The following is a 23,706-nucleotide window of genomic DNA, read 5'->3' as shown; positions in this document are numbered from 1 at the left end:
GCTGCAACTGCGGCCAACTCAGAATTAGACCCTAGTGGAGTAATCCTGCCCCCTCAACAGACCCCGCCCCCATTAGGTCTGCTTCCATAAATTTCCCAGGCTGGTTTTTCATCCTTGCTGCAGTGAAAACTCCAAAGAATCAGGAGATTTGAATTATAATTCAGGGCAGTGGGAGATAAGGACTTTAAACTGGACTCTCCCACAGGATGGGTAAGCAACTATGACTATAACCAGTGCTAATTAGCACTTACATTGAACAGTGGTATGCATGCCAGCAAAATCAGTTTTCTCTACATTATCTGCAATCATCTAACAATTTTGCCTTTGATAGAAAATCATAAAGATGTTATTTTAAAAATTATAAGCGCACTTTTGTGGCTTCTGTGGGGTCTCATACATGCACAGCGGGGCTGGCTGGGAGGTAACACACAGCACTAGGCTAATCTATAATGGGTGCAGTATGTGCAGTGCATACGGGCCCCTGGGTCCAGAGGGGGCCCACACGGCACACACTGCATCCATTTCTTCAAAATACTTACCTTTCTGGTGTCCGGGTGTGGGTCCCCTCCTCTCCCGAGTCCCATATGTGGCATTCCCCTGAAGGGCTGTGCCCCCGTGACCCCAACACCCCGTAATGTGTATAAACATAAGGGACATTGGTGGGGACATTGGTATATAGTCAGCCTCACAGTGGTGGCAGAGGGACAACAGCTGCAGGATCGGCACGCAGCCACGGGTCTGAGACTGTATCCCGTGTGCAGGCTGGAAGTGACTGATGCGGCTCATGGCAGGAGAGCCGTTGGAGATGTCGGTTGGGGAGCCATCTTGAGGACAGAGGAGTGAGCAGAGGGTGTGAGGAACTGACTGGAGGTGCAACTGAAATCAGCAGCGGAGAGAAGTGGCAGGCTCCCGGGCCTGAACCGTCAGAGGAGAAGAGAAGCAACCCGCTTCCCGCAGCGGCCCCTGGTCTCCAGCAGCAAGGTTTCAAGCCAGGACTGAAGGAGAAGGAGTGGAGGCGTGTGTATCGCTGTCTCAATTCGGGACTCAGCAGCAGGAGGCGGGGTAAGCACATAGCCCCTCCCAGAAAGGTTCCTGGGGTCTTGATAGATGGGCCAGCCCCAACCCAGCCTGAGTGATAACTACAGCATTGGAACACTGGCCGCGGCTCCAGATCTGACAGGCGGCTCACAGCAGAGACTGGGGACAATAACTCTAAAGGCTGAGACCTGCTAAACTATTGCCCCTCATACCCATTAGTGCCCACTCAAAGCAGACTGACAGTAGTTAACCCCTTCCTTGCTGCACTAGCTACTAAGTTTCCTAATACTGCAGTCCAGTAGTCCCTGGGCGGAGCGAAGTTGGGACAGCGCAGTGATGACTAGTACCCCCATTAGCCACCCCACATCAGCTGTCACCCTGTTAACAAGACGCAAAGGAACCCGTGGAAGCAGACTAGAGACAATTTACCTGCTGAAGTTATTTCAGAGGCGGGAAGCTATAATTTAGTTCGGACCAGTGGTGTCACACAAATAGCTATTAATTGCAACTTTGAGAAGTAGCTGGTTCCCCCAGCGCAAAGGTCACCCAGGGGTGGGCGACCCCCTATATCAGGGGTGGGGAACCTCCGGCCTGCGGGCAGTATAAGGCCCGCAAAGCCGTTTGCTCCGGCCCACCCGCTTCTGTCAGTGAGACACGCCGCCGCACAGTCCGGCGGCAGCGTGTCTCTTCTGCTGTCAGGACAGGGAGGAGAGCGAGGCTATGTCGGGTGGTGGCGGCGGCATGTAGGACTTTCAAACCAGCCGCCAGTTCGTGAGCCAATCAGAGCTCGTGGACCGGCAGCCAATCAGGAGCCGCGGCTGCCGGTCCGCGAGCTCTGATTGGCTCTCGCACCGGTGGCTGGTTTGAAGTCCTATACGCCGCCGCCGCCACCCAACATATCCGCGCTCTCCTCCCTGTCCACTCCTGACACACGAGAAACGCAGCAGAACGGAGCAGCAAGCAGCGGTAAGCAGGGAGGGGAGAGGGGAGGGGGGGCATCTGTATACCTGGCACTGTGGGGGGCATCTGTATACCTGGCACTGTGGGGGGCATCTGTATACCTGGCACTGTGAGGGGCATCTGTATACCTGGCACTGTGGGGGGGCATCTGTATACCTGGCACTGTGGGGGGGGGGGGGGGGGCATTTGTATACCTGGCACTGTGAGGGGCATCTGTATACCTGGCACTGTGGGGGGGCATCTGTATACCTGGCACTGTGGGGGGGCATCTGTATACCTGGCACTGTGAGGGGCATTTGTATACCTGGCACTGTGAGGAGCATTTGTATACCTGGCACTGTGGGGGCAATTGTGGATCTGGCACTGCACTATTGGGGACATATGTGTATCACGTCCCATTTTAACTGGCCACACCCATTTTTTTGCCGCCCGCGCCTCCAGCGCGCACACACAGTACCTCTAAGGGGCAGAGCTACTGGGGGGGCAGGGTAATTTTTTAAGTTGAGAATTTTTGTATGGCCCCCGAAGGATTTTATAAATATCCAAATGGCTCTCGGTAGAAAAAAGGTTCCCCACCCCTGCCCTATACTCAACAAATCACTTCCTCCATAGACATAGTGACGTCCCTTATCGGATTAAACTATATCTGGCTAGAACTTTATTGCTCCCTTCAATAGTACTGCATGTAGATAGGAGGATACATTCAGGGCCGGCTCCAGGCCTACAAGCACCCTGAGCGAGAAAATGTAAAAGCGACCCCCAACCCGTATGCGCGCGCCGAAGGCGCGCTTTGGGAAAAGTGGGCGTGGCCTCCTGGGAAAGTGGGTGTGGTCTCGTAACTTCATATTATTAAACTATAAATAAATATATTTTTTCACACCCCCTCTATGCACACAATTAGCAGCCTTATGCAGAACAGCCACAGTAGTGTTCCTTACACACAATGTCTCCAGTGTAGTGCCAGCTACACATGACATGCCCCGCAGCAGTGCCAGCAACACATGACATGCCCCGCAGCAGTGCCAGCTACACATGACATGCCCCGCAGCAGTGCCAGCAACACATGACATGCCCCGCAGCAGTGCCAGCTACACATGACATGCCCCGCAGCAGTGCCAGCTACACATGACATGCCCCACAACAGTGCCAGCTACACATGACATGCCCCACAACAGTGCCAGCTACACACAATAGGCCCCCCAGCAGTGCCAGCTACACATGATAGTGTTCACGTTTTAGGGCAGGGTGCTGATCACAAGGAGGGCACATTTTTAAGTAAGGAGGGCAAAATGATGTACATACTGTAATGCTTGGTGCTCCTCCACCCACATGCTGAAGCAGGGACAGTGCGCGCCGAAGGCACGCAGCAAAAATTTAGGGGCGTTGCTTCGTGGGGAAGGTGCATGACCACAGAATAGTGGTAATTCGCATTACACCACATAGTAGTGCAGCTAATACACATTGCACCAGGTAGAACCTCCTATACACTTTGCGCCAGGCAGAGCACGTTAGACACTTTGCGCCAGGCAGAGCACATTAGACACTTTGCGCCAGGCAGAGCACATTAGACACTTTGCGCCAGGCAGCGCACGTTAGACACATTGCCTAGCCACAGACGCCTAGTAGATACACTAACATGCCCCCCAGCAGTGCCAGCTACACGTGACATGCCCCCCAGCAGTGCCAGCTACACGTGACATATTCCCCAGCAGTGCCAGCTACACGTGACATGCCCCCCAGCAGTGCCAGATACATAAATGGCCACACAGTGCAGATATGCCCCCAGTGCCAGATACATAAATGCCGCCACAATGCCAGATACATAAGTGCCCCCACAGTGCCAGATGCATCAATGACCCCACAGTGCCAGATAAATCAGTGACCCCACAGTGCCAGATACATAAGTGCCAGATACATAAATGCCCCCAGTGCCACAAAACATAAATGCCCCCACAGTGCCAGATAAATAAATGCCCGCCGTGCCACAAAACATAAAAGCCCCCACAGTGCCAGATACATAAATGCCCCCAGTGCCAGAAACATAAATGCCCCCACAGTGCAGATATGCCCCCACAGTGCCAGAAACATAAATGCCCCCACAGTGCAGATATGCCCCCACAGTGCCAGAAACATAAATGCCCCCACAGTGCCAGATTTTAACTTACATGTCACTGACACTGCGGTGCTGGGAGCCGGGAGGGGGGAGTACTGCTGTGGGCGCGGGCAGGTGGGCGGACGGATGAACGATTCTGTCTGCGCGCTGGCGCCGCACAGCGCGCTGCATAGCGCGCACACAAGCGGCCGGGACACACAGATTGAAGGCTGGCTCCAGGCAGGAATATGGCGGCAGCAGCGTGCGGCATCCTATAAGAGTGGCGCCCCGCGCGGCCGCTCTAGTCGAACATGCCTGGAGCCGGCCCTGGATACATCGTAGCAAATGCCCACAAACAGGATTACCGTATAAAGCCCTACGACTAGTTAGGATAAGCTTTTCTTCTACATGTGTGACTTTCGTGTTACAACTTTCACTAGAGCCCGGATTCAGCGACTGTCATCAGGAAATTAACTAACCCTAGAAAAGTGCACTATAAATATAAATATATAGTACTTGACTAAACGATACCGCGGCTAAAAAAGGGGGCCCCCAATTGAACAGTCAATGTGAATGTATATGCCATGGCAGTCCCGAGACTTTAGCTTAATAAGTTTGTTGGTTACTCTATGTGGCGCATTGTAATGTATTTTTTGACCGTAATATATGTGGAGTGAACTGAAAACTCTGTTTATGGTTTAACCGCTTCTATGTTTTCACAGTGAATGAAGCGTTCCAGTTGAATAAAACTCTAATTTTAAATGTTGGCATTAATGTTTGTGCAAATGACCTGTTAAGCATTTAGTTGTTTCCCAAATTGTTCTACAATGACTACTGCACCAACAATCCCGGTAAGTGGTCCAAGTCACAGGTCACGCTCCTGGAAATCCAAGGAGTCCGCCATACTTACCCATCAAACGAATACAACGTGTCACCTCCTTGGAAGTGTCACACATAGCCGTCAGACGCAGCAGCGCTGTTAGTGCTCTGTCTGAGCACTAGAAACTCTGGCACAGTGCCAGAATCTATAGCGCATGCGCATGTCTCCGAAAAAATGGCCACCGTGCTGTAGACTCTGGCACTGTACCAGAGTCTCTAGCGCTCAGACAGAGACCTAACAGCGCTGTTGCCGGCTATGGGATGGGAGAGGAGGGGGCCCACACCCGGAGACTGCAGACGAGTCCCCGCCTCTCTAGATACGCCCCTGGCTGTGGGTCTTGCATGGATCGCCGGAGGGGGAACTTTTCTCTACCCCGTCCAGTGGCCGAGATGTTAATACATCACAGTGCTATTACTTTCTGCTTCGCCTTGATAAGAGGCAAAGCAGGAAGAGCTACAGTGTCACAATAAGTGTTGCAACAGTACATCTCACCCATTGTCCCTGCAGATATCACAGGCAGATACTTTGAGATCTCTCACAGTGTAAGTCACAAGATATTGGTGGTTCGCCCTTGTTAGGAGACATTTCCCATTCCTTCCCATGTGAAGGAACATGAGAATGTCTGTCAGTCGGCCGCGGCAGGGCATATACTGCCTGTTGCAGTTGACATGACACTTTCAACATATTGAATCGGACGGACATGCTGGACGATCTGGCATGCCGGACAGATCGATATTACAGGATCAGTCGCCTGATTACAAGCTGCAATTATCTGTCCAATCTGCTGATATAAAGCGGAATTGACACATAATTATAGCGTCTATGCCCAGCATTAGTGTTAGTAGACAGGATCATTACTGTGAGGGTGTAAAACGGCATTTGGGTTAGGAATTACTGTTTGCATGCAGAGCACTTGGACTGGATTACTGTCACAGGGCTGTAGATCTGCATTAGTGTTAGTAGACAGGTGTAATAAGGCAGTCCTCCATTTCCTTGTCTCCCTTCCCTCCATTTTTCTTTCTCTCCCCCAGGGACTGTCACTGCTGTTGATTGAGAGGATTAATATATTGAACTGTTTATTTTTCCCACTGTTTGAGCTAAGCTCTGTGATTAATGACAAGAACCAGTGAGAGGGGTGAGAGGTACAATGGCAGAAGAAGGAGGGAAGGGGTCAGACCATGGGAAATATGTACAGCAAGCAATGATAAAGGAAGAAAGGAGAGAATTATCGGAACAGACGTGATAGGTGTGTGTGTGTGTGTGTGTGTGTGTGTGTGTGTGTGTGTGTGTGTGTGTGTGTGTGTGAGAGAGAGAGAGAGAGAGAGAGAGAGGGAGGCAGAGTATGTACAGAGGAGGAGGAAAGACGGCGAGACATGCAGCCTTGTGGGAGAAGGAGGGAGGAAATATACTATGGAGAAGAATGAGTGAAAGGCAAATAAGAGAGTGTAATGTTTAAGAAACTCATTAGCTTAGAGGATTGAGCCACAGAACATTTACTCTACAAGTGATCGCATGGCTGTCATTATCTGCGTGTATTACAAGCTGAGTATCCCTTATCCAAATTTCAAAATCACACATTTCTGATTCCCCTCATACTTACCGACTTTTTTGCTGCTCTCTCTCCGGGAGAGAACAGCCAGGTCGGTTCGGCAGGGGGGCGGGCTGCGATGTGTGTGCAGAGGGGGGCGGGCCGGAGGTGGGCCGGGGGTGTGGCGGAGGCGGGCCGGGGCGTGACTATGGGGATCGTGTTGTGTAAGCCCCGCCCCCCGCTGTGTAATGCCGCCATTATGGCATTATACAGCAGGGGGCATGGCTACGATGACGCGATTCAACAAGAATCGCGTCATCGCCTGCCCGGACCGCCCACTTTACTCGCTAAGTGGGCGGCCGGGCTTGAGGGGACCCCTGTAATCGGGAGACTTGCCTGCTCTTCCGGGGGGCCGGGAGGGTCACCCGATTTTCGGGAGCCTCCCGGCCATTCCGGGAGAGTAGGCAAGTCAGGTTCCCCTACTGAGATAATGACACAAATAGATAGATAGATAGATAGATAGATAGATAGATAGATAGATAGATAGATAGATAGGTAGATATAGTATAGATATATAATATTTTATATTTATATATATATATATATATATGTACACATTATATCATTCTCTCAGTGGGGGACCCAAAAATGTGGGATATAGAATTTTGGATATGTATATGTGATGGTGGGTTTAACCTGAAGCAAACATGACACAGAGGAGGTCAATTTCAGAGCACAACCAATGCGCATCCCATGTGCCTCAATGGTCTGCCTAGGTGTACACTTCCTCTGCGCACTCAGCAGCGGGCCCCAAGAAATAATAGTGTGCCTAGGTGTACAGAATGGAACAATAGTGGAAATGTAGTAACACAGTCCAACCTCCTATCTTTAATATCTCTTCTTCCTCTTGAAATGCCACATTGGCAGATGGTGCTAGGATCCCTCTGGATCTGGCCAAACTGCCATTCCTAGATCTCCTCTGGTACCTGCTATGACATCAGCCTTACTGACATGAGCTCAAGACAGATAGCTGCCTCACCGTTGCCTATGTTAAAGCACTGTTTATACATACGGCACAGCCTCGCCTCACGCTCCAGGCAGTTTCTGATGATCAGAGGGAAGGCAGAGCTCACTGTGGCCTACCCTCTATATTGCAGCCTAGCGCCACAAAAATTGCCACCTGTCATACTCCAATGAAAATAGCAGATTTTTCAACCGATTTTAACACAGATCAGTGGAAAAATGGAGATTTATGGTAGACAAACCATAGTTAAATCTCTTTCTGTGAGGTACACTGGATTCCACAGGGAATAACATCGAGGTGTAGAGTTGGATCTTTATCCGAGGCACCAACAGGCTAAAGCTTTGACTGTTCCCAGGATGCATTGCACCGCCTCCTCTATAACACCGCCTCCAGTCACTGGAGCTCAGTTTTGTTAACCAGTCCAATGCAGTAGCAGTTAACAGAGATGATAGATGTTAGTCACATAGAACCACATTCTCACGACAGGAGAAGGGACTAGCAGCTAAATGCATCAGGGTTGGCGCCCTGTGGAATCCAGTGTACCTCACAGAAAGAGATTTAACTATGGTAACTCTACCATAAATCTCCTTTTCTGCACTGGTATTCCACAGGGATTAACATTGGGGATGTCCTAAAGCAGTTCCTCATGGGAGGGGAGGCACTGTAGTGGGTACAAGAACCCGGCGTCCAAAGGAAGCATCCTGGGTGGCGGAAGTATCAAAGGCATAGAACCTGACGAACATGTTCACAGAGGACCACGTAGCCGCTTTGCACAATTGTTCAGCAGATGCACCTCGGCGGGCCGCCCAAGAAGGTCCAACAGACCGGGTAGAATGGACTTTGATAGCAGCAGGAGCTTGGAGTCCATCCTGTGCATAGGCTTGTGCAATCACCATTCTAATCCATGATAATGTCAAATATTACCTTTAAACATAAAGCTATATACTATTACGGACCACGTACGCTATTTGCGCACTGAGTACCGTAGGGGTACGCACTTAGCGTAGCAGACGCTAGGCCATGGGCGCGACGCACGAGCGACACGCACGCTCACGGATTCACGCTTCGTATCAAGCACGCTATAGGCGTACCGAGTACCGTACTGCTACGCTATTGGCGTAGCAGACGCTGCGCCGTGAGAGTGAGACACGAGCGGCGCAGACGCTCACAGAATGATACACAGTAAACCTTATTAATAAAACACAGTATGAATATGCTTATACTCTAAACCTTAGTAGTCAAATACTACAATGATGTAACGCTTAAAAACCTTAACAATGTGTATGCTGTTTGAGCGATTGAGACGCTAAGAAAAGCCCTTTGCAGTAAACAGTGAAAACACAAGACCTAGTTTGGATTTAAAAACCAGAGCAGCTCTAACACTGCCGTGGATGGTTTAAAGAAAAAGGGAAACACAATACAAGTTATACACTACAAACTAACATAGAAATCTAAACAGAATAACAGAAAATAACATGAACAATGGCAAACAATTGCAAACAAGAGCGAACAAATGAGAACATAAATGGCGAACAAAATGGATAACAAAATGGCTACAGAGAAATATACATACATGGGGATGATTCGCAAGCGCGTCCTGGATCCAGCCCTCAGCATTCAGAGAGAAAGCCTTCAGAGAAAGTGAGTGTCTGGCCAGGCAATGGTGGTCTTTATATACACAACATACATTCACAATACAATGGTCCCTATAATCTCATTGTTCATTGTACACAGGAATGTGTCTCCACATTATAGCAAAGGTCATAGGTGGATTTGAACAGGTGGGCTGTGTCTTTCCCCAACTGCTCTGGTGGGAGGTATCCTCAGGATTCCCGCCGCATGTGTAATTTACAGCAAATACAATATATGTTCATAAACTACTTTTGCACATAACTATACGCAGGAGCGAGCGATCCTTTCCTAACCAACACCGAAATGTTACCCTTAAAATACCCTACAGCTGGATACTAGACACCACCTTTCAACCTTTATCTGACCCTTCCTATCATGCAAAGAGGAATCTCTCTGTCCAGGAACCGTTTAAACTAAACATACTCGCTGACATTGTCTAAGGGAATATTAACTATAAAACACACTATATGGGTTAAATATGCTACGATCGAGTCGCACGCAAGACGCTCACAAACTCCGCCGTAGATACACATCTCATGCGCACGAGACGCTGTAGCGTCCCCTACGCAACTTGCGGGTATGTGCACGTACGGGGGAGTGGGTGCACGAGCAGCGCGCGTGTGCATGAGGGGTTAGTACAAGGCATATGCATCATGATATTTTTCGACTTTGACATCCATCTGGCCAAGGTTTGCTTATTCGCAGGCCAACCATGTTTGCGAAAACCAACAAGTACAAAAAGGGTATCTGACCTCCTGAGGGAGGCAGTCCTCTCTACGTAAATACGGAGAGCCCGTACTACATCCAAAGACCACTCTGAGGAGGACAAACCAGAAGAGATAAAGGCCGATGAAAAGATGATACCACCTTAGGTAGATAACTAGGGTGAGTTCGAAGAACTGCCCGGTCACAAAAAATCAGAAAGGGTGGACGACAGGACAAAGCACCTAAGTCCGACACCCTCCTAGCAGAGGCAATAGCCAGCAGAAACACGATCTTAAGCGTAAGATATTTTAGATCTACAGGCTCAAATGGAGACTCCTGTAGGGCATTTAAAACAACAGACAGATCCCATGGAGCCACCGGAGGGACATGGGCCCTCATTCTGAGTTGTTCGCTCGGTAATTTTCTTCGCATCGCAGCGATTTTCCGCTAATTGCGCATGCGCAATGTTCGCACTGCGACTGCGCCAAGTAAATTTGCTAAGAAGTTTGGTATTTTACTCACGGCATTACGAGGTTTTTTCTTCGTTCTGGTGATCGTAGTGTGATTGACAGGAAGTGGGTGTTTCTGGGCGGAAACTGGCTGTTTTATGGGTGTGTGTGAAAAAACGCTGCCGTTTCTGGGAAAAACGCGGGAGTGGCTGGAGAAACGGGGGAGTGTCTGGCCGAACGCTGGGTGTGTTTGTGACGTCAAACCAGGAACGAAACTGACTGAACTGATCGCAGTGGCAGAGTAAGTATCGAGCTACTCAGAAACTGCAAAGAAATTTCTATTCGCAATTTAGAGAATCTTTCGTTCGCAATTTTGCTAAGCTAAGATTCACTCCCAGTAGGCGGCGGCTTAGCGTGTACAATGCTGCTAAAAGCAGCTTGCGAGCGAACAACTCGGAATGAGGGCCATAGAGAGTCTGAATCCGTAAAACACCCTGAGTGAAAGTATGAATGTCAGGGAGAGACGCAATTTTCCTCTGAAACCACACCGACAAGGCAGAAATATGAACCTTGAGGGAGGCCAGATGAAGGCCTAAGTCTAGGCCTAGTTGTATAAAAGCCAATTGTCTGGAAGTTTTGAAAGTATATGCATCATAATTCTTACCAGCACACCAGGTGAAGGAAGAATTCCAGACCCTATGATAAATCCGTGCTGAAGCCGGTTTACGGGCTTTCAACATAGTTTGAATAACTGCTTCAGAGAATCCCTTGGCCCTCAGGAGGGAAGCTTCAAGAACCACGCCGTCAAAGCCAGTCTGGCCAGGTCCGGATAGACACAAGGACCCTGAACGAGGAGGTCTGGGCACTGAGAAGTAGGAAAGGACACTCTATCGAGAGACCCTGCAGGTCTTTGAACCAATGACGTCTGGGCCACGCTGGAGCGACTAGAAGTAGTAGTCCTCTTTTTTACTTGAACTTCCGCAGTACCCTGGGCAGGAGTGAAACTGGAAGGAACACGTATGGCAGCCGAAAGTTCCATGGTATTTCCACGAACGCTGCTTGAGGATCCCTTGTCCTTGATCCGAAGACCGTTACCTTGTGATTGTATCGAGACGCCATCAGGTCCACATCTGGTAGGCTCCACTTGCCACTAGGAGTTGAAAGACTTCCGGATGAAGACTACACTGTCCGGCGTGAATGTCCTGACAACTGAGGAAATCCGCTTCCCAGTTGAGGACTCCGGGAATGAACACTGCCAATATTGCTGGCAGATGGCGTTCTGCCCAACGGAGGATCTTTGATACTTCCAGCATTGCCATGCGGCTTCGAGTTCCACCTTGATGATTTATGTACGCCACCGTGGTGGCATTGTCTGATTGTACTTGAACAGGCCTGTTCTGTACTAGAGGCAGGGCCAGTGTCAACGCATTGAACACTGCCCGCAATTCCAGATTTTTTTTTGGGAGGAGAGATTCCTCCTTGGTCCACCGACCCTGGAGAGAGTGTTGCTCCAACACCGCGCCCCAACCCCGCAGACTGGCATCCGTTGTCAGGAGGACCCAGTTAGAGATCCAGAAGGGAAGGCCCCTACTCAACTGTTGGTCCTGTAGCCACCAGCTCAGTGACAGACGAACCTCCGGAGTCAAGGAGATCATTTCAGACCTGAGCCAATGAGGTAGGCCATCCCATTTGGAAAGGATTAACCTCTGCAGAGGGCGGGAATTAAATTGAGCGTACTCTACCGTGTAAAGCCGACACCATGAGGCCTAGTACTTGCATCGCTGAGTGTATCGACACTCTTGGGCGAGAGAGGAACTATCTGATCCTGTCCTGAAGTTTCAGGACTTTCTCTGGAGACAAAAACAATCGTTGGTTGTGTATGTCCAGTAGTGCCCCCAGGTGCACCATGCTCTGAGCAGGGACCAGCGAGGACTTTTTCCAGTTTATGAGCCTCCTATGGGCTTGTAGGAATTGGACCGTCAGTTACAGATGACTGAGAACCTCTTTGGAGTTCGCCAGGATCAGAAAGTCGTCCAGATACTGCAGGATCCTGATAACCTGACAGCCATAACCTTGGTAAAGATCCGAGGTGCCATGGCCAATCCAAAAGGCAATGCCTGGAATTGATAATGTAGGTTGCCAATAGCAAACCGCAGATATTGCTGATGCGTCATGGCAATAGGTATGTGCAAGTAAGCATCCTAATTGTCCAGGGATACCATATAGTCTTTGCGTTCCATGGCCAGCATTATAGAGCGCAGAGTTTCCATACGGAATTTGGATACTCTCACAAACTTGTTCACTGGATTTGAGGTTGAGTATAGGCCGGAAAGACCCATTTGGCTTTCGGAATTAGAAACAGGGTCGAATAGTATCCCCTGCCTCTCTGAGACAGAGGTACCGGCACTACCATGTCTGTTTCCAGGAGGGATTGTACAACCAAGTGTAGTGCTTGCGCTTTTAATGGATCCTCAGGGATAACCGTTGTGCAAAATTGGCGAAGGGACGTCTCTTGAAAGAGATCGCATACCCGTGAGAAACAACTTCTCGCACCCAGGCATCCGAGGTGGTCTTTAACCAGGCCTGGGCAAACTGCAGAAGTCGGCCTCCACCCTGGGGTCCCCAGGGGGAGGCCAGACCTGTCATGCAGCATGCTTGTCTTGTTTGGAAACAGGCTGACGGTTTTGGAAACACAAGCCTGTCGCGGATACGCCTGACCCTTTGCTTTTCCTGGAGGTCGAAAGGAACGAAAGGTGGTACTCAACCTTCGGAACAGAAGGATTAGTATTTGGAAGACACGCAGTCTTGTCAGAAGCCAAGTCAGTTACAATCTTGTTCAGATCCTCCCCAAATAGGATGTCTCCCTTAAAAGGAAGCACCTCCAAGGTCTTTTTGGAGTCCAGGTCCACCTTCCAGTACCTCAACCACATAATTCAATGAGCCAGGATGGACGCAGTAGATGCCTTGGCCACCCTTACACCTGCGTCAGAGGCCGCCTCCTGAATTTAGTGGGAGGCTGTGGTAATATAAGACAGATATTGTCTGGCAGTGTCAGAAAAATTCTGAGGCAGCTCATTCTCAATTGCCTGAACCCATGCCTCAATCCCTTCCGCAGCCCAGGAGGCTGCCACAGTGAGTCTATGTACAGCACCAGTGAGGGAGTAAATAGACTTCAGGCATCCCTCCACACGCTTATCCGTTGGTTCCGTCAGTGAGGTGACAGTGGCGACAGGCAGAGTAGATGACACCACAAGACGGGCGACATGAGAGTCCACCGGCGGTGGAGTTTCCCACTTGTTACTCAACTCTGCAGGGATAGGATAACGAGCTAGTATCTTTTTAGACAGGAAAAATGTATTTCCTGGCGACGACTTGGATTCCTGATGTATGTCAATTAAGTGGTCAGAATGTGGTAAGACTACCTTATCAACCTTCTGACGTTTGAACTTATCAGGTTTCTTAGACGCAGTAGTAGGCTCAATGTCATCATCTATTTGAGGAATTAACTTAATAGCCTCCACCAGGTCAGGAACATCAACCTGGGTTGTAGATTCCTCATCAGAAGCAACTGTATCAATGTCTGACGGATCAGTATATTCCACATCCTCATCGGAAGAATTATCCAAAATATTAGTGGATTGTGAGGAAGAAATGGCCCTTTTAGATGACCCCTTGGCCCCAGACGGGCGTGGGGTAGACTTTTGTCTAACCAAGGATTGATTTAATTGTTGCTACTGGGCAGACAGAGTGTATATATATATATATATATATATATATATATATATATATACAAAGAAAGGGGACGGCCCAGGGCGGATTAACTACAGGGACAATATGTGGCTGCAATGGCACAGTAGGTCCCACAGGGGGTGCAAGATGTGTCACAAGTGTACTCAGCATACTTAAGAACGCTGCCCAAGGTGGGCCCTGATTGGCCACAGGTAATGCAAGTAGACTGGGTGTATGGCACTCAGCGCCTGAACCAGCAGCTAAAACTTCCCCCTCAGGTAAATCCGTGGCGCCAGTACTGCAGGATGCAGAAGCGTCCGCGGATTTCCCGCTCTGTGTAGCAGACATTATAGGGAATGTATCATTGTGTCCAATTGTAAAGCGCAACGGAATTTGCTTCGCTATATAAGAAACTGTTAATAAATAAATAAATGTAGCCGTAGGGCATAACGGCACAATATAGCCAGACAAACACAATATCTGCAAAAAAACCCCTATGTTATGTGACAATTAACACAGGACACAAAACAGAGGATTTAAGCGATATGAGGTGACTGAAACACACAGTAAAAATGCCAAATTGTATATTCTGTGTAACACTATATATATATATATATATATATATATATATATATATATATATATATATATATATATATATATATATATATATATATATATATATATACAAAGAAAGAGGACGGCACTCACAGGATTTGTATAGCATGTGTAATCAAAGTAAAAAACCTTTCTGATATGCATCGACATTTTGGTGTCACAGCACCGTCATCAGGATGTACAGATATTTATTATTTATTTATTTATTACCAGTTATTTATATAGCGCACACATATTCCGCAGCGCTTTACAGAGAATATTCGGTCATTCACATCAGATATGGACCAACGTGACAAAGATTGTCACGTTTGTCCATATCTCTGTACATCCTGATGACGGTGCTGTGATGAGTGAGGTGCAGTCAGGGCGGCAGAGGAGACAGAGCCTTCTCTTTCATATGCCAATGAAAATAGCAGATTTCTGCAGCAGGGTACACTGGTATTCCACAGGGAATAACATTGGGGTGTAGAGTTGGATCTTGATCCCATGCACCAACAGGCTAAAGCTTTGACTGTTCCCAGGATGCATTGCAACGCCTACTCTATAACCCCACCTCCAGGCACTGGATCATTATCAGTGTATAGAGATACTCGGCATCATTATACAGTACAGTGTGATCATTATCAGCATATGGAGATACTCAGCATCATCATACAGTGCAGTGTGATCATTATCAGTGTATAGAGATACTCGGCATCATTATACAGTGCAGTGTGATCATTATCAGTGTATAGAGATACTCAGCATCATTATACAGTGCCGTGTGATCATTATCAGTGTATAGAGATACTCAGCATCATTATACAGTGCAGCGTGATCATTATCAGTGTATAGAGATACTCAGCATCATTATACAGTGCTGTGTGATCATTATCAGTGTATAGAGATACTCAGCATCATTATACAGTGCAAGGTGATCATTATCAGTGTATAGAGATACTCAGCATCATCATACAGTGCAGTGTGATCATTATCAGTGTATAGAGATACTCAACATCATTATACAGTGCAGTGTGATCATTATCAGTGTATAGAGATACTCAGCATCATTATACAGTGCAGTGTGATCATTATCAGTGCATAGAGATACTCAGCATCATTATACAGTGCAGTGTGATCATTATCACTGTATAGAGATACTCAGCATCATTATACAGTGCAGTGTGATCATTATCAGTGTATAGAGATACTCAGCATCATTATACAGTGCAAGGTGATCATTATCACTGTATAGAGATACTCAGCATCATCATACAGTGCAGTGTGATCATTATCAGTGTATAGAGATAATCAACATCATTATACAGTGCAGTGTGATCATTATCAGTGTATGGAGATACTCAGCATTATTATACAGTGCAGTGTGATCATTATCAGTGTATGGAGATACTCAGCATCATTATACAGTGCAGTGTGATCATTATCAGCATATGGAGATACTCAGCATCATTATACAGTGCAGTGTGATCAATATCAGTGTATAGAGATACTCAGCATTATTATACAGTGCAGTGTGATCATTATCAGTGTATGGAGATACTCAGCATCATTATACAGTGCAGTGTGATCATTATCAGCATATGGAGATACTCAGCATCATTATACAGTGCAGTGTGATCAATATCAGTGTATAGAGATACTCAGCATCATTATACAGTGCAGTGTGATCATTATCAGTGTATAGAGATACTCAGCATCATTATACAGTGCAGTGTGATCATTATCAGTGTATAGAGATACTCAGCATCATTATACAGTGCAGAGTGATCATTATCAGTGTATGGAGATACTCAGCATCATTATACAGTGCAGTGTGATCATTATCAGTGTATGGAGATACTCAGCATCATTATACAGTGCAAGGTGATAATTATCAGTGTATAGAGATACTCAGCATCATCATACAGTGCAGTGTGATCAATATCAGTGTATAGAGATACTCAGCATCATTATACAGTGCTGTGTGATCATTATCAGTGTATAGAGATACTCAGCATCATTATACAGTGCAGTGTGATCAATATCAGTGTATAGAGATACTCAGCATCATTATACAGTGCAGCGTGATCATTATCAGTGTATGGAGATACTCAGCATCATTATACAGTGCAGCGTGATCATTATCAGTGTATGGAGATACTCAGCATCATTATACAGTGCAGTGTGATCAATATCAGTGTATGGAGATACTCAGCATCATTATACAGTGCAGTGTGATCATTATCAGTGTATAGAGATACTCAGCATCATTATACAGTGCAGTGTGATTATTATCAGTGTATAGAGATACTCAGCATCATTATACAGTGCAGTGTGATCATTATCAGTGTATAGAGATACTCAGCATCATTATACAGTGCAGTGTGATCATTATCAGTGTATAGAGTTACTCAGCATCATTATACAGTGCAGTGTGATCATTATCAGTGTATAGAGATACTCAGCATCATTATACAGTGCAGTGTGATCATTATCAGTGTATAGAGATACTCAGCATCATTATACAGTGCAGTGTGATCATTATCAGCGTATAGAGATACTCAGCATCATTATATAGTGCAAGGTGATCATTATCAGTGTATAGAGATACTCAGCATCATTATACAGTGCAGTGTGATCATTATCAGTGTATAGAGATACTCAGCATCATTATACAGTGCAGTGTGATCATTATCAGTGTATAGAGATACTCAGCATCATTATATAGTGCAAGGTGATCATTATCAGTGTATAGAGATACTCAGCATCATCATACAGTGCAGTGTGATCATTATCAGTGTATGGAGATACTCAGCATCATTATACAGTGCAGTGTGATCATTATCAGTGTATAGAGATACTCAGCATCATTATACAGTGTGATCATTATCAGTGTATAGAGATACTCAGCATCATTATACAGTGCAGTATGATCATTATCAGTGTATAGAGATACTCAACATCATTATACAGTGCAGCGTGATCATTATCAGCATATGGAGATACTCAGCATCATTATACAGTGCAGTGTGATCAATATCAGTGTATAGAGATACTCAGCATCATTATACAGTGCAGCGTGATCATTATCAGTGTATGGAGATACTCAGCATCATTATACAGTGCAGCGTGATCATTATCAGTGTATGGAGATACTCAGCATCATTATACAGTGCAGTGTGATCATTATCACTGTATAGAGATACTCAGCATCATTATACAGTGCAGTGTGATCATTATCAGTGTATGGAGATACTCAGCATCATTATACAGTGCAGTGTGATCATTATCAGTGTATAGAGATACTCAGCATCATTATACAGTGCAGTGTGATCATTATCACTGTATAGAGATACTCAGCATCATTATACAGTGCAGTGTGATCATTATCAGTGTATAGAGATACTCAGCATCATTATACAGTGCAGTGTGATCATATTCAGCATATGGAGATACTCAGCATCATTATACAGTGCAGTGTGATCATTATCAGTGTATAGAGATACTCAGCAATATTATACAGTGCAGTGTGATCATTATCAGTGTATAGAGATACTCGGCATCATTATACAGTGCAGTGTGATCATTATCAGTGTATAGAGATACTCATCATCATTATACAGTGCAGTGTGATCATTATCACTGTATAGAGATACTCAGCATCATTATACAGTGCAGTGTGATCATTATCAGTGTATGGAGATACTCAGCATCATTATACAGTGCAGTGTGATCATTATCAGTGTATAGAGATACTCAGCATCATTATACAGTGCAGTGTGATCATTATCACTGTATAGAGATACTCAGCATCATTATACAGTGCAGTGTGATCATTATCAGTGTATAGAGATACTCAGCATCATTATACAGTGCAGTGTGATCATTATCAGCATATGGAGATACTCAGCATCATTATACAGTGCAGTGTGATCATTATCAGTGTATAGAGATACTCAGCAATATTATACAGTGCAGTGTGATCATTATCAGTGTATAGAGATACTCGGCATCATTATACAGTGCAGTGTGATCATTATCAGTGTATAGAGATACTCATCATCATTATACAGTGCAGTGTGATCATTATCACTGTATAGAGATACTCAGCATCATTATACAGTGCAGCGTGATCATTATCAGTGTATAGAGATACTCAGCATCATTATACAGTGCAGTGTGATCATTATCAGTGTATAGAGATACTCAGCATCATTATACAGTGCAGTGTGATCATTATCAGTGTATAGAGATACTCAGCATCATTATACAGTGCAGTGTGATCATTATCAGTGTATGGAGATACTCAGCATCATTATATAGTGCAGTGTGATCATTATCAGTGTATAGAGATACTCAGCAATATTATACAGTGCAGTGTGATCATTATCAGTGTATAGAGATACTCGGCATCATTATACAGTGCAGTGTGATCATTATCAGTGTATGGAGATACTCAGCATCATTATATAGTGCAGTGTGATCATTATCAGTGTATAGAGATACTCAGCAATATTATACAGTGCAGTGTGATCATTATCAGTGTATAGAGATACTCGGCATCATTATACAGTGCAGTGTGATCATTATCAGTGTATGGAGATACTCAGCATCATTGGAGGTCATTCCGAGTTGTTCGCTCGCAAGGCGATTTTAGCAGAGTTGCTCACGCTAAGCCGCCGCCTACTGGGAGTGAATCTTAGCACCTTAAAATTGCGAACGACGTATTCGCAATTTTGCGATTACAAACTTCTTAGCAGTTTCTGAGTAGCTTCAGACTTACTCGGCATCTGCGATCATTTCAGTGCTTGTCGTTCCTGGTTTGACGTCACAAACACACCCAGCGTTCGCCCAGACACTTCCCCGTTTCTCCAGCCACTCCTGCGTTTTTTCCGGAAACGGTAGCGTTTTTTCCCACACGCCCATAAAACGGCCTGTTTCCGCCCAGAAACACCCATTTCCTGTCAATCACACTACGATCGCCTGAGCGAAGAAAAAGCCGTGAGTAAAAATCCTAACTTCATAGAAAATTTACTTGGCGCAGTCGCAGTGCGGACATTGCGCATGCGCACTAAGCGGAAAATCGCTGCGATTCGATGAAATTTACCGAGCGAACAACTCGGAATGAGGGCCATTATACAGTGCAGCATGATCGTAATCAGCGTATGGAGATACTCAGCATCATTATACAGTGCAGTGTGATCATTATCAGTGTATAGAGATACTCAGCATCATTATATAGTGCAGTGTGATCATTATCAGTGTATAGAGTTACTCAGCATCATTATACAGTGCAGTGTGATCATTATCAGTGTATAGAGATACTCAGCATCATTATACAGTGCTGTGTGATCATTATCAGTGTATGGAGATACTCAGCATCATTATACAGTGCAGTGTGATCATTATCAGTGTACAGAGGTACTCAGCATCATTATACAGTGCAGTGTGATCATTATCAGTGTATAGAGATACTCAGCATTATTATACAGTGCAGTGTGATCATTATCACTGTATAGAGATACTCAGCATTATTATACAGTGCAGTGTGATCATTATCAGTGTATAGAGATACTCAGCATCATTATACAGTGCAGTGTGATCATTATCAGTGTATAGAGATACTCAGCATCATTATACAGTGCAGCGGGATCATTATCAGTGTACAGAGATACTCAACATCATTATATAGTGTAGTGTGATCATTATCACTGTATAGAGATACTCAGCATTATTATACAGTGCAGCCTGATCATTATCACTGTATAGAGATACTCAGCATTATTATACAGTGCAGTGTGATCATTATCAGTGTATGGAGATACTCAGCATCATTATACAGTGCAGTGTTTCCATTATCAGTGTATAGAGATACTCAGCATCATTATACAGTGCAGTGTGATCATTATCAGTGTATAGAGATACTCAGCATCATTATACAGTGCAGTGTGATCATTATCAGTGTATAGAGATACTCAGCATCATTATACAGTGCAGTGTGATCATTATCAGTGTATAGAGATACTCATCATCATTATACAGTGCAGAGTGATCCTTATCAGTTTATGGAGATACTCAGCATCATTATACAGTGCAGCGTGATCATTATCAGCGTATGGAGATACTCAGCACCATTATACAGTGCAGCGTGATCATTATCAGTGTATAGAGATACTCAGCATCATTATACAGTGCAGCGTGATCATTATCAGCGTATGGAGATACTCAGCACCATTATACAGTGCAGCGTGATCATTATCAGCATATGGAGATACTCAGCACCATTATACACTGCAGTATAAAATCGCACCTCTTTACTCTAATCTCGGTTAGTTCATACCTCTAGGGCTATTTACTTACTATTAAGTGTTTTATGTGTTTGTTTTCTCGTTAGACAGGAGCGGCTGCGGTTATAAATACACAGCAGGTGCCTGTTAACTCCTTGCCTGCTGCTGTGTAATACGCCCCTATTACATGCTGAATGAATATACCTGTATCGATTTGCATCTGCATTAAAGACACAGTAAGAAGTATTAAAAGAAAATTGATTAAAAAAAAAAAAAGAAAGAAAAAGAGTACACGTGTCTGCACTTCACCATTTTATAAAGTGTCACTAAGCCTGCGGGCTATAAGCCAAGAGACAGCCATTCATTTATCAATGTTATCATTTTGTTGTAAAGTGCTGACATATATCACAAAGTGCTGTACACTGAGGCGGTCAATATATAAATCTACACTACATTTCACTTCTAGTCAAACAGACCCCAGCAACACGGTGGCACACACTGCTAGCTTATACCGCTTTTATACTGGAATCTCGGGTCGCAGCCGGGAGCCTGACACAGGTGCTACCCGGCTGCGACCCGCGTCAGCCCCCTTTCCCACTGCAGTCACCAGCCCAGCATATTGCAGCTGGTGACTGCTGCGGGGGCTGCGCTTGGAGATCACATGATCTCCAAGCGCCGCCCGTATATTCACTGTAAACGGGAAGCAGGGTCGATGCGACACTGGCTACCATTAACACTGCACAGTTTGCCGGGTTAAACATGTGTTCACCCCTGTAAATTACCCGAGTTGGAATACCGGGTCACTTGTCTTGGATTATTCCAACTCTGCCCTTTTACACGGAGCAGCAACACAGGTTATGCACGTTCATGTGCAATAACCCGTGTTATATGATGGCGGTGTAAAAGGGGTATTACAGCGCGTGCGGCTGCCAAAGGCAGGTATCCCTGACCCCTGATGTTCACTCCAGCATGAAGGTGCATTTCCATCCCATTGTGACCCTGGGAAACTAATGGTAAACCAGTGGAGTCATCGCCATGGCGTAAGCCAAGCCAGGAGCTGGCAGAGAAGAGACAGACCACCAGGAGAGAGAGAATCCACCATGCAAGACAGAGAGACCACTAGAAGTAGGAGAGAGAGTCCACCAGGAGAGAGACTTCCAAGAGAAAGTGATAGAAAGTCATGGAGGCATATTTATTCAACTTTATTTGGATTATTTACCCCTCATACACTGGCATATTTATACGTATATACTATATATTAATATAATGGGTGCAGTGTGTGCAGTGCACACGGGCCCCTTAGGTCTAGAGGGGTCCACACTGCACAAGCAGCACCCATTTTTTTCAGTACTAACCTATCCGGTGATAAAGCTAAATATTTATCGTATATAATACCCTTTATGAGGTCTAAGAACACTGTACGCTATTTGTGTATGAAGTACCGTAAGGGTACGCTAGTTGCGTAACAATCGCTTTGCCGTGATCGAGACGCTCAAGCGTCACGTTCACTCACGGCCAAGAGATCACAGGCAGGCACGTTATTGGCTGTTAACTAAAGTAATGATTCGCTATAGCGTAGCGAACGCTCGGGACCACGAGGAGATCACCAGCGGAGCTGACGCTCACTATATTAAACCTTTGTATCTAAACCATAAACAGTGTATTGTGCAGTAAAACCTTAGTGTAATGTTAGAGAGTAAATGCAACACAGTATAACCTTATTACCTTAAAAGCTGTTTGAGCGTCACCGACGCTCTGAGAATACTTAATACTATAAGAAACACACAGATACCGTGCTCAGGGTCCAACGCCTAAAATATATATTATGAATGCTATACTTGCAAAAGAGTTAAACACAATACAAGTCATACACTACAATATAACATAGACTACCTAACCAGATAACTACACAGGAAATACAATACAATACGATTTAAGGGAAAATGAGTGAGAAAGAGAAGGAGAGAGAGAGAGAGAAATTGAGAGAGATTGGCCCACAATAACAAGAGAGAAACAGTATGATTACGGAGAAAAACTTACGCACAAGGGGAAACGATCGCATGCGCCTCGATATCCAGCTCCCGATTATCAGCAATGAGAACCGTTGAAGAGAGTGAACTGGATATGGTCGGCCTGCCTATTTATGTCCCACACACAATGCAATTCAATGGTCCCTACAATCTTATTGTTCATTGGACACAGGAATTCGGCTTCGCATTATAACAAAAGGTCATAGGTTGATTCATACAGGTGGGCTGTGACTATTTCCAACAGCTCAGGTGGGAGGGAAACTGGGTTTCCCGCCGCATGGGTAATAAAGTGCAAATAAAGTAAATGTTCATAAACTTCTTATGTCCATAACTATTCGCACGAGCGATTGATCTGCTTCAAACCAACACCGGAATATTTCTAATTAAATATTCTTCCGATGGATACTAAACACCACTGTATTACTCCTGTCTGACCCTTCGTATCAAACAAAGAGGGATTTCTCTGTTCATGAACATTCTATATTAACCAAACTTGCAGAATCTATCAAAGGGACCATGATCTACAAAATACATGATATAGTGAAAATATGTAATGATTGAGTCGCACGCTACGATCGCATAAACTCTACGGTAAATACGCATACCATGCGCCTGCGGGTGCCCGCGACTGTGAGTATGCGCACGTACGGGAGAGCGTACGCACGCGCAGCACGGACCTGTGTGAGGTGCAAATATGGTAGTGTGCATAGAGATATTTTTCTGACTTTGACAGTCCACCCTTTGGCAGTCAACAA

At 45.6% G+C, this 23,706-nt stretch overlaps 1 long non-coding RNA gene across 1 annotated transcript in view; it reads left to right on the top strand.

Annotated features, from left to right (window-relative positions):
* Positions 1 to 744: 744 nt before the first annotated feature.
* The window catches only part of LOC134934920 (uncharacterized), a 43,792-nt gene continuing 20,830 nt past the window's right edge, over positions 745 to 23,706 (top strand). The window contains exon 1 of the long non-coding RNA XR_010179841.1: positions 745 to 1,062. This is a non-coding gene — a long non-coding RNA (uncharacterized LOC134934920). The remainder of the gene's footprint in view (positions 1,063 to 23,706) is intronic.

Source organism: Pseudophryne corroboree, chromosome 6 (assembly GCF_028390025.1).
Source record: "Pseudophryne corroboree isolate aPseCor3 chromosome 6, aPseCor3.hap2, whole genome shotgun sequence".
Taxonomy (NCBI): Eukaryota; Metazoa; Chordata; class Amphibia; order Anura; family Myobatrachidae; genus Pseudophryne; species Pseudophryne corroboree.
Note: the sequence above shows the minus strand (reverse complement) of the source record. Positions and strands in the feature narration are given on the sequence as shown.